The sequence below is a fragment of the Anastrepha obliqua genome, chromosome 4 (assembly GCF_027943255.1).
Source record: "Anastrepha obliqua isolate idAnaObli1 chromosome 4, idAnaObli1_1.0, whole genome shotgun sequence".
In the NCBI taxonomy this organism is placed as follows: Eukaryota; Metazoa; Arthropoda; class Insecta; order Diptera; family Tephritidae; genus Anastrepha; species Anastrepha obliqua.
The window spans coordinates 74099183-74115496 of NC_072895.1; the positions used below are offsets into that span (position 1 = coordinate 74099183).

Sequence of the window (16314 nt, forward strand, 5' to 3'; positions counted from 1 at the left end):
AGCTTTTTTTATGCTGTTTCTTCCGGAACGTATCTACCGCATGAAAACAGAATCTACTGTATATTCAAAAGAAATGTGCACCAATGTGTTCTTACAGAATTACTCTGCGACGACTCTTCAGTTTGCTGGCTTTAGTTCTTGCAGTGAATCCTTTTATATGCCTACCACTGCTTCCATTTTCGTTCCACACATATTGTTTGCTGGGTTCAGTGCTTTCTTATCATTGCCGAAGCTTTCGAGAGCACAAATCCGGCCGGCATACTCAATATCGCGAAACTTTTATGAGTAAAGATAGCGGTGCCACAGTGATAAGAATTTAGTTTAAAAATAGTTTTTTTAGAATATTGAATTTCTTATTAAAAAATAAAAAAATTATTATTTCTTTTAAAATATAAAAACATAATATTCGGACTACGAAATTCTCATAGTATTTTCTCGCACTAGCAACGCAACACCGATCTATGGGTAGATTTCATTACTTCAGGTCTTTGAGTATTCAAAGTGGCTCTCGCTGGAGTTAGCAAAGAAAAGGTTAAAGTTGATTTAGTAAGGCTAAGTGGGGCAAAGACTTTAGTTAATATAGCAATAGCCACACGAAAGCACCTAACAAGACATAGAAAATTACATCCTAGTTCATGCATACGAAGAATAACCCTACCCAGAACAGAAGGAGGTAGAGGGATTATAGATATTCACAACCTACACAATAATCAAACAATAGGACTACGTCCACACACACACACATACAGTTTGCACAAAGCAATAGCCCTAGCAGACAAAAATTACTCACCACTTAATCTACATAACACACAAGAAACGTTGCCCCTTGTAACAACCGAAGAAAAAAGAGCAATATGGTCGCAGAAACAACTTCATGGAAGACACATTCATATAATGAACGATTCTAAGGTAGATAAAACATGCAGCTACCTATAAATGGTTGAAAAAAGGCGAGTTGTATCCTGAAAAAGAAGGGTACCTAATCGCGATTCAAGATGAAGTGATCTTGACAAAATACTACCAAAAGTATATTTTAAAAGATACAAGGATTATTGATGACAGATATCGCAAAGGCCAAATAAGTACAGAAAACATAGACCACACTATTTCTGGATGTCGTCTTTTGGTGTGAAGTGAATACACCGAAAGACATAACAATATAGCAAAAATACTACACCAAGAAATAGCGAATAACCTGCGCTTAAGTACAAATACTTCACCCTATTACGAATACAACCCCGCGAATATATTGGAAAATGAGGAATACACGATATACTGGGGCATCGCCATAAGAACAGACAGAACAATCACCCACAATAGGCCGGATATAACGCTAATAAACAAACGAACAAAAACCACCATTTTCATTGAAATAAGCGCACCCAGTGATTCGAATATACACAGAAAATATACTGAAAAATTAGAGAAATACAATGATTTAACAATAGAAGTGAAAAAAAAAATCTGGAAACAAAATTCAGTAAAAACCTTACCTTTTATTATGTCTGCAACTGGGATAGTTCACAAAAGTTTTGTCAATAACCTAAAATTTTTGAACATTAAAGCCGATATACATCACAAAATTCAAAAAGCTATTATTTTAAAAACATGCAACATAATGCGAAAATTTTTAAACCAGCAATAAAACTTAATCAGCAAAACAATGCTAAAACGACTTGCATTCGTTAAATACCGTCGTGTTTGGTGAAATGGACCCCGCCTCGAGCGGTATGCGGGGGGAAAGTGGCGAAGGAATAATAATAACAATAAAAGTTATAGATTGAGCAATGCAATGAAATTAGCAGCCATCGTAGTCGGGTATTTAAATATTAAATAAATAGATTGCTTTTGCATTTCTGCCATCAAAAGTTGTGATAAACCACCAACTAGCGCTTGAAGGTACGAAAAAATACAAATGGTTACGTATATCGCGAAACGGCTCATCGGATCTCAATCAATTTTATGGAATCAGTTGTTAAGCTGACGTAATTGTAGACATTTTATTTTAAAATTTTTTTGTTTACAAAGAATTTGTTTCTCTTTTTCTTTTCTATTATTTTCCTTGTTTACATTATCCTAAGCAAATTTCCCATTTTAGTTCACAATTTTCATGTCAAGGCAAAGTTACTCACAGTTTTTCATTTCTACAGACACAATGTTGTATTTTATCATTCTTGACCGAGGGCTGGTATAAAACTGTAGGTATTTATGGGAAGAGATACTTGGTCTAAATATAATATATTGATGAATGTAGGCGCGAGCCTATTATTTTTATTTGTATTTTTTCCATTATTATTGCTATTATCACTCTTATTAATGTAAATAATGCAAATTGAATTATTAGATTAAGATGCGGTCCGTCACACTTAAAAAAAATTAATATTATATAATTTGGGAAAAATTTTGGAAATGCAAATTTTTTTATAAAATTTACACATTTTCACAAAAAAGAAATCAGTAATACTTGCCCCCAACATGGCAACACTGCCAACTACGCAAACGCGCGGCAACTGGTTTTTGTTTTCTTAGTAACACACACACGCCTGCAAGCCAAAGTTCTTCTTTAACAGCAGTCGGAATTGATAAAACCATTAGTACACAGGCAATTCCATAACACTTCGTGCTCAATAGTTCAACGCAGCAGTTGTGAGCAAATTAAAAAGCGGTGTTATAAAAACAATGTTAAATAAATATAAAATAAAAATATAAGCGCTATATAAATTTTGAAAGTGTGTGTCATAATAGGTATTGTTTTATAATGTCAAATATTTGAGTGTCCATTGATAATACATTTTAACCGCAAATCAGCTAATGCAAAAGTGTGTGTGCATATAATAGTGAGTTTCAAAGTTTGGCGGGTAATTAACAGTTGGAAGCTTTCAAAATGTTTTTAAAATAGTAACAGAGAATGTAAAAAGATAAATTATATTTTTTTCAATGTATAGGTGAATAAGTGAAGGATTCACAACGCAAAAACCGACGAATACCTAGTAAGTTTGAATTCAAATTTAATTTTTCTACTCTTTTCCAACGCCTATTTATATACTTGTGTATGTACAAGTATGTCGCCGGCAATGGTTGTGGTTCAAGTGTTTGTGTTGGTGCCAATGTTGTTTACTGCTTGTGAAATGAATGCTAATTTTATACATGTGTATATACGCTGCTGTATTTGAAATCAATTTCGAGTGCTGTAGTCCGATCAAAGTGGACTCTTTAAAAACCGTGTTCAGTGTTTTACTGCGGTGTCACTTTTGAATTGCAGAATTGCTGAAATACTGTCTGATTGAACATTTTTACGAACAATGGCAAATTGTGTAGTTGTGTGTGTGTGTCTATGAATTTGATAAATAAATTTTGTGGTGCCAATGGCAAAAGAATATAAACTTACAAAAAAATGTGAGAAGGAATTTTAATTTAATGTAAAACACGTAAAATAAATACTATATTTTAGGCAGAAAATTTTGGTGAACTTAAGATTTGAAAATATATGACAAAATCAAGGCGAAAGTGGCAATTAATTTTTGTCTGTGTAAAATTTCAGTTACAGTTAAAATTTCATTGGATCTATATATAAGTATGTATATGTTTATGTTATATAAAAAATGTGTGTTCATGTCATATGACAAAAATTGGCTTAGAAGTTTTATGTATTAGTAGTGACTGTAACAAGTAAAAAAGTTTTCAAGACATTTGTAATGTTTTATTGTTTTGAGTTTAAAAAAAAATGGAGTTTACTGTATTGTCATTATTTTCGAACACAGTTAGTCAACGTTTTTATGAAACTAAATGTAATTAAACTTTCTATCAAAAAAGAAAGCGGAAGTAAATATGTATATTTAGCTGAGATTCCCTATAAGGGACCATTAATGGAAATTTTAGGTGGAAATTAAAAAAATATTATTAATATTCAAGAGAAACGTTTGATTGTGGGTTATGATCTTTAGCGGGTTACGATCTTTAGCGGGTTCATGCACCGGAGGCAGGAGGCCGGAGGCAGTGGCACTATTCGTTTATTTATGTGTTGTGGGATTTCACAGAACAAATTTGTGTATCAAAAGAAAAGTAATTGTACCTTCTATTGGGTGTATAACATAATGCAGTAATAAAAATGTAGACGAACCGAATATTAATATATGTGACCTGGTCTATGAAAAGGTACCTTATGTGCGAAAACAAGTTTTCGAGAAAACAGCAGTTAAAGTTTCAACTTCTAAAAACCCTTGTAACTTTTTTAAATATTAATATTTTTCAATCCGGTTTGCCTTATTTTCTTCAGTATAGATCACAGTATCAATAAAATCACAGAAGCAGTGAAAAACATTTTTTTATATATTATATAAATAAATAAGAAAAAGTTAATGCAAATCGCAGAAATCGTTTTAAAAAATAAGTTAGCTTTTGTACCGACATTCATGCCAAAAAAAACTTATAAGACCTGATGACAAAAATTTTTCGAAGTGCTGAATACGATTCTGGTGTCAAATTTGAAAAATTTTAAATGGCATATCCAAGAGAAAAAATAATTTAAGTTTTCCAAATAGCAACAATAACTATAAATAAGTGACACATGTTTGTAAAGGGTTTTAAAGCCACTGACTACGAATATGATGTCAAATTGACAATTTTACAGTTGACAGCTGCGCTACGTCTCCTTATTCTACTTCGTGGCTTTTCTGTTACTACGTATATGTAATCATTTCTGTTAGTCTTTTGTTCACAAAATAGTGAAACATGAGTGTTGACGAGGAGTTTAGTGCCGTTTACAGTAAATATTTTCCTAAAAACGATGATGACGATGATGTTAGTTCGAATAGCGATGATGATGGTGAACTATATTTGACTCATTCAGAAGATGATATGGAAAAAGCTTTCGTTAAGATAGATTTATCTACTGTGGATGAAGAGGAACAGGAGCTAGTAACCAAATTGCTCTCTAACAATTGTTGTACTAACAAATGCCAAACAATTGTACCACGAAAAATGATCGAGAGAGATGTACTTGTACTATTCTTTCTCTTCACTCTGAAAAACCTTTTAATAAACTTGTCAAAAAATCAAAGCCCCTAAAAATCCCCGACTAAAAAATTTCAAACGAATCCGATGAATTTTGAGTTTCGAAAACCATATTGGATCCATAATTTATAATCTTTTAAATTTGATATTGGATTCACAATTAGCGACACCAAAAACCCCTAAGTAACGAGTTTAGAAAGAATTCGATGCATTTTTTTAAATTTGTCCGCCATATTGGATCAGCTATTTTGATTTTTTTAAATCTCACAACAGATTCGTAATCAGCGACCTCCAAAACCCCCGAGTGAAAAGTTTCAAGCGGATCTGATGAATTTTTAAAAAATATGTCCGCCATATTGGATCCGCCATATTGAATTTCTGAAATCTGATATCGGATTCGCAATCAGCAACGCCAAAAACCCCGTGTATTGAATCTTAAGAGGATCCGTTAAATTTTAAAAAACATGTCCGACATATTGGATCCGCCATTTTGATTTTAAATAATCTATCATATTCATATTCAGCGACCTCGCAAACCCCCGAACAACAGTTTTTAAATATTTTATTTAACTTTTGATGTTGAAACAATGCCACAATTCGTGACACAAATTTTGACAATTGTTGGCGTATGCCAATGATATCGATATCATCGGCCTTAAGTACCGCGCTGTTAGTTCTGCCTTCTCCAAACTGGATAAAGAGGCAAAGCGAATGGGGCTGGTGGTGAAAGGGAACAAAACAAAGTACCTCCTGTCTTCAAACAAATAGTCGACGCCCTCGCGTATCGGCACCCACGTCACTGTAGACAGCTATAATTTCGAGGTTGTAAAAGACTTCGTTTATTTAGGAACCAGCATTAACACCGATAACAATGTCAGCCTTGAAATCCAACATAGAATCTCTCTTGCCAACAAGTGCTACTTAGGACTAAGTAGGCAACTGAGCAGTAAAGTCCTCTCCCGACGAACAAAACTAACACTCTACAAGGCTCTTATCATGCCCGTCCTAACGTATGGCGCAGAAGCGTGGACGATGACAACATCCGATGAGTCGTCCCTTGGAGTGTTTGAGAGAAAGATTCTGGGGAAGATTTTTTGACCTTTGCACTTTGGGAACGGCGAATATCGCAGGCCATGGAACGATGAGCTGTAAGAGCTTTACGACGACATAGACATAGCGCAGCGAATAAAGATCCAGCGGCTTCGTTGGCTGGGTCATGTCGTCCGAATGGATACAAACGCTCCGGCTTTGAAAGTATTCGATGCGGTACCAGCTGGTGGTAGCAGAGGAAGAGGAAGGCTTCCTCTGCGTTGAAAAGATCAGGTGGAGAAGGACTTGGCTTCACTTGGTGTGTCCAATTGGCGCCAGTTAGCACGAGAAAGAAACGACTGTCGCGCTTTGTTAAACTCGGCCAAAATCGCGTAAGCGGTTATCGTGCCAATTAAGAAGAGAAGAAGTTACAAATTGTTGATTTAGCAACATTGTATTTCTTTGCTAAAATCGTCACAGATGAGCCTTTTTTTAAAAAGCTTTTTTGCCTTTTTAATGTTAAGCACACGGGTTGGTTAGAACACATTTTCACCAGAAAACAAAGACGAAACCTTCTTCGCAAAACCAAAACCGCGACTGAAATATTTTACTCCTTACATGCAATTACGAATAAAATGCCTATTTAAAAATTAGGGGATTCCCAATTTCAGAATTACTTGAAATAATTGTAACGTTTATTGTTCATGTTATAGAGCTTTTTGGGTTTGTTCACGTTTTAGAGTAGTCAATGTACAAAAATGTCTGTTCACGTATTGGGGTGTTCACGCTTTAGAGCGTTCATGTTATCGAGCGTGCGCTGTGCTAGCCTTCTTACCTATGATTGCCTTTGTAATTATCCGCAAATTCAATTATTACGTAAACAAATATTGGCATATACTGTACATATTTATTGTAATATTGCCAAATAGCTGTAAACATGTACACACTCATTCACATCAAATGTATTTTTCTCGAAAACGGCTGTGTTTTTGATAAAGCATGATATATATATATATATATCTATTGAAAATGAAATCAATCAAACTCTCTGAATGGTCACGTGAGTGTGCACAACACGCAGACGTAAATAATGGAACCCAAGCATTTTTACTTCGAAAATGTTTCCATTCAATTAGATTGCGTGTTTCATTAGTTTGTAATTAAGTCACCAATATGAGTTATGTGATTTAAGAAGAAACGTACATAAGCTAAGTAAATTATATGCACGTACATATTTACATATGTATACATATACACATGGTAGAAAAAGTCTGCGTTCGCCCACTGTTATAAAGTATTAAAATAATTTAACGTGCTTATCTTAAAACTCTCAGTTATTTCTTTTCACTTATTTGAAAGAAAATTATTCGTAGAGGGTATGAACAAAATTTTTTGAAGTTTGAGCTGCGTCGTGTTCAGATAACGGTTACTTAAATAGGCTGAGCAGAAAAAGTGTGCGTTCATTTCGAATAGTGACGATTATTTGCATGGCAATTACGTTAGATGTAATTTTAAATCATTCATTTAGTTGACGCGGTTAAGAACAAACCTAAAGAGGGAAAAATTGATATTAGAAATACATTTTTTGTTACTATGGACCAAAGGCGAAAAGAAATAGATATTGGTGAAAGGAAAATCATTGTAAGTTTGTGGAAAAATAGTAAGAGCTATCGGGAAATCGCGAAAATTGTTGGGAGGCAATACTCCTCGGTCCAAAGAGTGATAAACAACTTCAAGCAAACGAATTGTTAGGAGTCTAAACCTCGTTCTAGGCGTTGAAAAAAACTGACGGAAAGAGAAGAACGCAACATAACTATTCTTGTGAAGTCTAATCCACGACTAACAGCAAGCCAAATTTCAAAAGACATAGAAGTAAAATACCAAAAGAAAGTACATCCAGATACAGTAAGAAAAATTCTAAAAAGAATCGGATTTCACGGCAGAGTGGCCCGAAAAAAACCCTTCATATCGCGATTAAATCGACTTAAGCGGATGGCTTTCGCCAAGGAATACGTAAACAAGCCACCTGAGTTTTTGAATAGTGTGATTTTTTCAGAAGAGAGCAAGTTTTGCATTTTCGGGATAAAAGGTCGTAAAATTATTTGAAGGAAAAACGAAACGGCACTTGGAAAGCAAAATCTGGTACCTACGGTAAAGCATGGGGAGGAGTTGCCATGATATGGGGGTGTATGGCTAGTTCGGGCGTTGGAAATATACAGTTTATTGAGTCGATAATGAACAGACATGATTATCTCAAAATTTTAAAAACGAATTTGAGAGAAAGTGAAATCAAACTGGGACTCGGTGAAAGATTCGTTTTCCAACAGAACAACGACCCGAAACTCACAGCAGAGATTGTTAGGTTGTGGTTGTTGTATAATGTTCCAAAACAACTTCGCACACCGCCACAATCACCTGACCTTAACCCCATTGAGCACTTATGGGACGTTCTAGAAAAAAAAATACGAGAGCGTACAATAACTAGCAAGGAAATGCTTAAGAACGCGCTTAAAGAGGAATGGGAAGCCATAAGTCCAGAAATAACAGCCAAACTAGTTGGATCAATGAAAAGACGCCTTCTAGGAGTCATAAAAAGGCGTGGATATCCAACTAGCTATTAATTTTAAAACATTTCTATGATCTTAAGCCTTTTATTTTATTATTACTGAAGTGAACGCCAACTTTTTCCGTTTAGTTTGAATGGCCTTTTTAATTTTATGTGATCTCATTTTAAATTTGATTTTGTTATTGGTAGCGAAATATGTGTGATAGTTACGTTTAAGTGAAGTAAATAAAACTCATTAAAAAAAATTTCTGAAATATTTATCGTTTTGAACTTTTTCTAATGCAAAGAATATTTGCATAGGTGAAGGCAGACTTTTTCTACTATGTGTATATATATGGATAGGGAGCTATTTATAAATATTCAAATCTCACGTATTGCTTTTGAACCGTCAGTGAAGACAAATCACTAGTTATCTTGTTTGATTCGAGCCATGGTTTCGCGAAACATAGAGTTGTTGACTGCGTTAGAAGTGTTGGATTAGGCCGGAGCGGTAAGTGATCTATGAATAAATATTTTGAAACCAACCACTATTACTTAGAGCTAATAACATATAAACCATTTATTAATAAAATATTAAATAAAACGAGCTAAAATTAAAATATAGTACAACTTTATCAAAACAATAACAATTATATTAGCGAATTATATGACGAATTCAACAAAAAAGAAAATTCATTCATAGTAAATTTAAAATCTAACGATATGGAATTCGAGATCTCATAAAATTCGCGAATAGTCCGAGTAATAGGTGCATTGGACTCGAAATTCGTTTTGAATATCCTCAGGTAAAACGGTAAGAGCTTCGTAAAGTTATCGCCGGAATAAGAAAGTTAATACCTTGCAAAAAAAGCGATCAATCAATGTCATCTTGAAGTAAATTAAACACAACAGAAAGCGATAGAATCGAACTTCTGAACTCAAGCGACTTTAATCCACTTACTAACAAGCGGGAGCCAACCGTACGTCGATGGGGATGGGGAGAGCGGTGAAGGTGTCCTCTGTAATTTCCGCGAATTCGGCCCAATTAGCTTCGTTGAAATTCGCTTCAGCCGAAAGTGGCATCAGCCATTGTAAGAATTGCATTTAACTGATGTCAGGTTCCGAGGTATTCTGGTCTGATACACGGAGTTGTATTGCACCAATGGGCTTCTAACCGTTAAGGTTTCGAGGAGGTGGTAGCCGTTGAGGCAGAGGCCGCCTGATAGCGGGGACAACACGTGGTCACATACTGTATGGACCATTTTCTATGTGTCTTAAGGAGTGAGCAGGCCTTGTTCAGGCCATATAAGTAAGTAAGTAAGCAATAGACGGAGTTTGCAGTCTCTCGTAAGAAGTTTAAATATTAAAAGTTTGGTATGAGTGAAATATGTTCTGTTTCCTGCCGTATTGTATTGCGTCGTGTGAGCTATTGTCGTTTTGTATCGTGACGCCCAAATAACCCTCGGAGCAGTAAGCCCCAATTACCGTGCCTTCTGGCATTCTGCTCTCCACCTTGCGTGAAATCTGCAGATGTTTGGCTTTTTCTGCATTTTTGTTGAGTCGTACGATTTCAGCATCTTTCTCTATGTTGAGAAAAAATATCTAATTCAAACTATTGTAATTGAAAAATTTAATTTTGCAAACAAGAGCATGATTTTGCTTAATCAGTATGGTTTTGTTGCCAAACGATCTACGAGTATTGCATTGCATCCTTTTCAGAACGGCTATATTTTTTATATTACTCTTCAACGATATAAACAATCGCTTTCCTTTTGCTAATTTTCTCTTATATGCTGACGATTTTAAATCTTTCACTACAATAAAAGGTCACACAGTTATAGTGCAACTTCAGGATGAAATAGATAATTTACATTTTTGATGCATTAAAAATCATCTAGGTTTAGATGTTGAAAAATGTTTTAGGGTTATGTACGAAAATTCACAAGGCGGAGCCGGCAATTTATAAAATGTGGAATTCAGTTTTTGAAACAGTCTAGGAAATCTTGGAGCCATCTTCTCGTCGAATTTTTCCTTCAGTAGTCATATTTCCCATATTGTACGTAAGCACAAAATTTGCTAACCCCTACACGTTTAAATTACACTGATCAACAAAAAAAAACTTTCGGAAAATATCTTGGAAACCAATACTTGTTTTAAGACAAGTAAGACATGCTGATTACAAATATAGAAACCGTTTGTCTCTATCACCCACCGTTGTTGAGATATCTGGCATTGACCATTTATATATGTATGTTTAATATTGTATCAAAGCAAACAACTCGCAGGCAAGTCACAGTAGAGCATATATCGCTGAATAGAGTACTACTTAACATAAATACACATAGTTTAAGATATAATACACTTGTAAAATACATAGGTATAACGTAAAGTTCCTTAAATTAAAAGTTCTGCACGAGTTCTTTGTGTCTATGTCGAAATTGTGAAGTTCTTGTACCTGGTGATAGCAAATTAAACTCTTTCAGACGTGAACCTAGCAGTTCAGATTGACCTTTTGTTAGTGCCAGGTCCCGTACAAGGTCGCAAAGATCATCATTATTAATCAAATGAATTTCATCATCATCAGGATTGTAGTCAGAGTCTGCCATGTTGCTGAAAGACGAACTTTCTTCTTGTGTTGCATCATCGACTCTGTATTCTGTAGGTGATGTTGGTATTGGACAACTGACTGGATCATGTGGAATTGGTTTTGAAACCCAGGGAATATCTGGATACTTCACAGATGAACGAGTCTTGTATGAGAAACCTGTGACATTTGTCAAACAGAAATGACAGTCAGTGATGTGGTTGCTTGACTCACGCCATATCATAGGAACTCCAAATGCCAGATGGTTGTTATTTTTAGCCTTCCTTATCCAACCCCGTAAGTTGCATGCACATGTCAAACAAATGAACTGTGGTGCCCATAACTTGCCGCTGTCAACCTTTGAATCAAAGTATAGTTCATAAGCTTTTCTCAGAAATGGTGTAAATGTCTTTCGGTGTCTTTTGTCTGTGAGATAGCCGCACACATAACAAAACAAGTCTGGTGAATTGATGCAGCCTCTAGACGCCATTGTTTTCACTGAAAAAAATAGCAAATATGTTATTAACTTAGTAAACTAAACTCTATTTTCTTATTCATTCGTAACAATAAGGGATTAAAAAATGTATGTTTATGTTAATATTTTAAAAACCAGACGTGATAGAGAAAAACGGTTTTCAGATTTGTAATCAGCATGAAAAACTGCTTTAGAAAATGTAATCATCAAACAAGATATTTTTGGGTTGTTATTCAGTGTTATTATAGTAAAGTCGGTTTACTGACGATAGTTTAACGTGACAACGTCATAAGAAAATACTGATGTAATGGTTACAATTTTCAAAACAAAATTTCAATTTTATTTGTTTGATAGATATTTTGAATGGATATAAAGAAGGAGGTAAATGGAATCGCAATGGAATAGGTCAAGTTACATTTACACAAACGTGCAAAATGTCGAAACATTTATCAAATTCATGAAAGATATCTTCAATTTCGATTGTGCATCAGACGTTAATAAGTCAATAACACTAAGAGGCACCATCATCGATTTGCCTTTTTCAAGACACTTTACACTCGAAACACTATCTTTCATTTCCTATTTTTCCTATCATCGTCCTATTCTCAACAGAGAAATGGTTCATTACCTTGCACACAGCAAGAAGGCATATGCAAATACAAAAATGTGAATTTATATAAGTTAACACGCGCTACCTTTATTTTCTCGTTTTCTTGCTTTTGCTACTTTTTACTTAATTGTTTAATTCAATAACTCAAACAAGTCGTAGACATTAGGTAAGCAATTTATTTCTAAAGCGTGCCGGAAATGCAAATAACAGAACAATGACCTGGAAACACTAATTGAGTAATTCTTTCTAAAGAATAAAAAATGCAATACTTGCATTAAGATTGTAAACTTATTATAATTAATAGAATTGTAAAAATAAATGTTAAGTCTTAATCTGGAATCCAAATAAAGCGGTTAGCATTAGCTCCGACCCTTTTTTAAAAGAAAATTCAATATTCGAATTAAAAACTTATACAAATGCGCATGTACATACATATTTAGGGCGGGTCGATTTAAAAATCGCTCATTGCTCTGTGAAAATCGTATTCTAGGGATCAAAATAAGAAACTTTGCCGAAGGAACTATACCTCTAAAACGAATTCTGATGTCCACCAATTTGGGTCGAACTTTTGGGTAGGGGCAAATTTTGAAAAATCCCACTTTGACCCATTTAGAGTGCTCCAATCGAGTCCAAATGTGTGACCGACCCCCACTAACTTTGGACGGCCGATCCACCCATGCCAGTGGCACACCCCCTGGAACTCCCCTGGGGGGTTCCCCATACAATCATTTCAAAATATCACCATTTTTGGCCTTTACATGAAAAAATCAGCTAAATGGCTATGTTTTTTCTTTATTTTTATTTATTTATAATAATATTTATTATTTATTTATAATAATATCTATTTTTTCTCTTAAGAAATTTATTTAGTCAGAACATATGTAAATGAAAAAATTAATTTAAGTGAGTTATAGAAAAGAAACTAAAAAGTTCGACCCAAATTGGGGGACATCAGAATTCGTTTTAGAGGTATGGTTCCTTCGGCAAAGTTTCTTATTTTGATCCCTAGAATATGATTTTCACAGAGCAATGGGCTATTTTTTTGCCTTCCCACAAATCGACCCGGCCTAATACATATATATGCTCACTCAAGTAGGAGAGAGCCAGATGTCGAACGTTGCCGAACGCGGGGGCCGATTGTGCTCTTTGTCGTTCGTTCGACGATTGAGCAAGATAACGACGCATTTTTTCGTGCGTGCAGCCGGCTAAATCGAATTATAAGACGTTAATCACGTTAAAAATCCATAAAACCTCAAACTAAAATGCAGTGGCTAGGTTAACTAACTTACTCCATTTGTATTCTATATTGTCATTAGTTCCGATAATATCGAATATGTACTCAATAAATCCAGACTCACCAGATAAATGTGTTCAAACACTAACCAAATCGATTGACCTATAACAAATACAGATATGAATATTTATTAGTTACTTAATGGAAAATAACTGTACTGTAATTCGTGTTTGCACAGCCTTATGTGGATATGTATGTGCTTCTGTTTATATCTATTATTGTCAGAACACAGATGCTATTAGCTATTCACATATATTTGCAAATATCATTGCACTTATGTAAGAGGTGTGTTGATTGACATGGGAAAATCAGATTCCAAGCGTAGATAACATAAATGCAAGCACAAAATTTTTTGTTTTTGCAAAATTACCTACAAACTTTGCGATGCCGTTAATTTTGATTGCTTTATATTTTGATTTGCTTCCTCAAAGAAAGACTACTCCATGATTCCTTAAGCGGGTATTGTCACTGTAATTCTAAGGCTTTACATATGATATCTATAAGTCTTCTGATATTTCTCGGTCATCCAGAAAGGCCGTAAATGCCAAGGTCAGCCCATATCTGATACCTTGAATGAAGGTATTTGGAGCATCCGATTACTTTTTTCTGGTTTTCTGGTGTCTGAATTGTCTAATATTATAAATATAAAAATGTATAATTTTTGCCAATCAAGGTTCAAGGCACATTTCTTAAATACAATTTTAATTATGCTTTTTGCCTTAATGTGAACCTCTTAGGGGAAAACTTGAATTGATAAACTAGCACCTTGCGTACATAAATATGAAACATTTACACAGTATGCGTTTACGTAGCATCGGTTGTGTTTTTAAGAGCTTAAGAACTTAAAATAATAATGCAAAACACAAATATTGTTGGAATGAGTTGGCATCAATGGTGGCTTGAATGTTGCAATAAATCGGTTGTTAAGCACTCTGGCAAGTTGCGTCATCTTGTTGGCACGAAATATTTTCGATGTTTAGCTGATTAATTTTTTGTACTCGCCATTCACAGTAAAGGCAGTGCTCTATGAACTTCGCGAACAGATTTATGTTTTTAAAGTAAATTTCCACAATTTGAAAGCTTTGTTCTGACGCTAAATGTTTCATGATGACTTGCCAAGCCTCATTGAACAGAAATACCAACACATTTTGCCATTCTCAGTTGTCAAACCATAGTTATCAATATCAACCGTTCTCATGCAGCTAAAAAAACTCCCGATACAACAAATTCATATTTATTGAATGGAGCAAAAAAGCGACCGTATAGTCCGAGGACTGTTTTTGTTGCCATGTATCACTCTAATATATAAGATGCCATGTGTTTACAATAGTCTAGTGCGACTAAATATAGACAAAGTCTTCTTACGTTAGTCACAGATATCTTTATATTATATGTAAAAAGTGTTGTATGTGGATTACTGATAGAAATATCATTGTAAATTTTCTGTAGTAAAATTTTACGAGGAATATGTCGACACCCTAGCTTCTTTTTTTGACTTCTTCTTCAGCGATGCCCGAAATTCCTTTTGTATATTAAAATATTCTATTAAAAAGGTCCTTCAAAAATAAAAAAAACGTTTGCCGTTCGGAGACGGCGTAAAAATTTTAGGTGCCTCCAGTTTTGTGGGAAAACATCATGGCATACAGCTTAGATTGGAGGTGGTCGGCCAGAAACCCCGCAAAGGTTGCAAGCACCAATTATATATATATATATATTAGGCCGGGTTGATTTGTGGAGAGGCAAAAAAATCGCCCACTGCTCTATGAAAATCATATTCTAGGGATCAAAATAAGAAACTTTGCCGAAGGAACCATACCTCTAAAACGAATTCTGATGTCCCCCAATTTGGGTCGAACTTTTTAGTTTCTTTTCTATAACTCATTTAAATTAATTTTTTCATTTACACATGTTCTGACTAAATAAATTTCTTAAGAAAAAAAAAATAGATGTTGTTATCTATATATATAAATGTGAAAATCTGTCCCTATGTTCGCTTATAACTCGAGAATGGCTGAACGGATTTATCTTATCTTGGTCTTGAATTATTCGTGGAGGTCTAGGGAAGGTTTTAAAGGTGAGAAAAATTCGAATAATTGCCGGGAAAGTGGTCAAAACGTGGACCCGGGTAACCTTCGGATGTGTATATACAATATGGGTATCAAATGAAAGCTGTTGGTGAATGCTTTAGTTCAGAGTATTTTTCATGCCGCTCCGTGACTAGGGTCTCGAGATAGAGACCAAAACGTGGACCCTAGAATGTGTTTGTACAATATGAATATCAAATTGAAGCTGTTGGTGAATGCTTTAGTACAGAGTATTTTTCATGCCGCTCCGAGACTGGGGTCTCGAGATATAGGTCAAAACGTGGGCCCGGGTAACCTTCGGATGTGTATATACAATATGGGTATCAAATGGAAGCTGTTGGTGAATGCTTTAGTTTAGAGTATTTTTCATGCCGCTCCGTGACTAGGGTCCCGAGATAGAGACCAACACGTGGACCCTAGAATGTGTTTGTACAATATGGATATCAATTGGAAGCTGTTGATGAATGCTTTAGTACAGAGTATTTCTCATGCCGCTCCGTGACTGGGGTCTCGAGATATAGGTCAAAATGTGGGCCCGGGTAACCTTCGGATGTGTATATACAATATGGGTATCAAATGGAAGCTGTTGGGGAATGCTTTAGTTCAGAGTATTTTTCATGCGGCTCCGTGACTAGGGTCCCGAGATAGAGACCAAAACGTGGACCCTAGAATGTGTTTGT

At 35.0% G+C, this 16314-nt stretch overlaps 1 protein-coding gene across 2 annotated transcripts in view; it reads left to right on the top strand.

Moving 5' to 3' along the window:
* The first annotated feature begins 2767 nt into the window (after window positions 1–2767).
* Window positions 2768–16314, top strand: part of LOC129245176 (tyrosine-protein kinase receptor torso) — a 130295-nt gene continuing 116748 nt past the window's right edge. The window contains exons 1-2 of one of the 2 annotated variants that reach the window (XM_054883198.1): window positions 2768–2837; window positions 2946–2990. The gene's annotated coding sequence lies outside the window, so the exon portion shown is untranslated. Of the gene's footprint in view, window positions 2859–2945; window positions 2991–16314 lie in introns of both variants that reach the window. The other variant, XM_054883199.1, reaches the window with a different exon arrangement.